Consider the following 2,319-nt stretch of genomic DNA (forward strand, 5'->3'; position numbering starts at 1 on the left):
AAGATATTGTACATTAAAATATGATCTTAAAATGTCCTTATAGTACAACAACAATATATTTTAGTTCCATCTTGTTACAGCTCTATTTAATCATTTTTGGCTGCTAATGTTTCTCTTTGTTCATGTTTAATTATTATTTTTCTGTCACCTCTTCTCTCCATCAGGTTACTCCGATGTGGAACAGGAAGTGACGACAGACATTAAGGTGAGAGCGGAGCAGTTGTACAGAGTGAAGTATATATATATTTCACCACTGAAAGAAATATTATTATTATGGCTGTCAAGGAAAACGCTATTACGCGCGCAATTGATCTAGAAACCTTAAATTATAATGTCCCGCCCCAATGTGCTGTGATTGGCTGGTACTGCTGTGACCGGGCTACAGCGGCAGACCGGGTCACTCAGCACTACGTCACATGTTAACCTGTTGATAAGCCATGACAGGATCCAGTCTAATTTAAAAATGTTTTTCATTTGTCTTACAATGTTCTGGAATTGTGGTTTGTGTTCATCAAGCAAGAGTTGTATTTGATTTTTATAAAAATAACTAACTTGTGTTTCCGTCATACTTCCAGGCTTCAGTTTCCTTCTCACCTGAACACACAAATGAATTTTCATACAGGTAATCCTATTACATTAATGTAATGCTTTTCACCATAAAATATTGCATTCAATCTCATTCCAGTAGAATATAATGCATCTATGTTTAAGATGGTATACAGCAGTGGTTCTCAATCTTTTCGAGTCACGCCCGCTCAGAATAATCTGGTTAGTGACATGATGTTTCATCAGTGTGAGCTGCACCAGTTTGTGTGGAGTTAATTGGTATGCATTTGCCAGTTCGAGCCTATATACAGTATGTCTGCTTCAGATGTTAGAACTTGGTCTTCCTGCGGGGCCGTCCAGTTTCCCTCTGCGCTTTTGTCTCGGTAACTCCTTGACGAACTGAAGTGGTCGGCAATGAAGGCAGTACATTCTCTGGCCCTGTCACAACATCATTTCAGCCCGATGGAGGATCCTGATCTTCTTCTAAGGAATGGATCCACATCAGCTGAGGAAGGCTTTCTTCCCCCTCTTCTCCAAGACGTTCAGCTGCAATGCTGACGATGATTGCTGTCATTGCTTTCAGCTTACTATCAGCCTTTTCCTTTACCGCTACCTCCAGAATATGGTCATCTTCAGCAAACTGATTCCACAATGAAGTCATGTTTTCTGCAGGCCATTTGACCCGCTCCTCTTGGACTCTGAGCTAGAGGGATGAGTTGGCAACACTTGGATGTTCCGGGCACTATGTGGTGACTCTGGGCCTGGTACCTACATTCACCATATAAACGAAACGAAAACAGTTAGCAATACATGCTGCTGGTGCTCCATCATGAGAAAAAGAAAGAGGAGGAAGCGTTTTGAGGGGAACCCTTGTGGTGATATCTGTGAGGAGTTCATGATTGCATGGCATTAGTCTTGAATGTTGCTGAGAGAGAGCGGACTGATCCTCTCGATGTTATCAGTCTTTACACAGCGGTCAGTTTCCCAGCTCTGCACATGAACACCTGTCATTCACCTGTGAATGCTTGTTGGATTAACTTGTCCCTTGTGTGTCTACAGGTTCAGGTCTCTTCGTCCAGTTGTGTTACAGTGTACTTTGACTGGCCTGATATTTTTCGTGGCTCAGGAAGCGGAGCTGTTGAACAGGACGGTCCCTTTGAAGGAGAGACTCCTCCAAATAGCTGGTAAGCAGGTAGCAGGGCCGCTGTTCAATATGAAGAGTTCTGATGAAGCTGCCGTCTGCCAGCTCCACCTGCCACACAGTGAGACAGAGGATGGTAAAGACATCTGCAGTGTTAAAAAATACACTTATATAATGAATAGCGCCTTATACTATCCACTACCGTTCAAAGGTTATAAAGCAGCTTTATTAAACTAATTTAACAAAGATAGCAATTGTATAATTTAGACTTAGACTCTTTACATTCAAATAGTTTTGTCCCCAAAAGAAGAAGAATTAAAGTATTAGAACATCCATTTAGTCAATGTGTTAAATAGATAAGTTAGATTTGATTTGGGCCCTCTGCAGTCTACTCACTGTAATATTAAAGAGATGGAAAATGGGATTTGTCAGTCCACAGCATGCTCAGCTGCTAACAGTGCTAACTCTTTGTTACTGTAGTGCTGCTTGAGGAAGAGCTCTGCTAAAGAAACACATTGTGCACTTGACACTGAAACAGGAAGCTGCTCATATGCTAAGCTAGCAGTTGGATTCATTCTTACTTTGTTATCCATCTGTTGCTCTTTCTGATCTTTACATTGTAAGTCTGGCTG

General features: G+C 41.4%; 1 long non-coding RNA gene across 1 annotated transcript; it reads left to right on the top strand.

Annotated features, from left to right (window-relative positions):
* The first annotated feature begins 28 nt into the window (after positions 1-28).
* Positions 29-1,913, top strand: LOC104960693 (uncharacterized). Its single transcript, XR_800010.1, has 3 exons — positions 29-205; positions 576-622; positions 1,606-1,913. It is a non-coding gene; the product is annotated as an uncharacterized lncRNA (long non-coding RNA).
* Positions 1,914-2,319: the final 406 nt, after the last annotated feature.

Source organism: Notothenia coriiceps, unplaced genomic scaffold, assembly GCF_000735185.1.
Source record: "Notothenia coriiceps isolate Sejong01 unplaced genomic scaffold, NC01 NC01_scaffold00032183, whole genome shotgun sequence".
Taxonomy (NCBI): domain Eukaryota; kingdom Metazoa; phylum Chordata; class Actinopteri; order Perciformes; family Nototheniidae; genus Notothenia; species Notothenia coriiceps.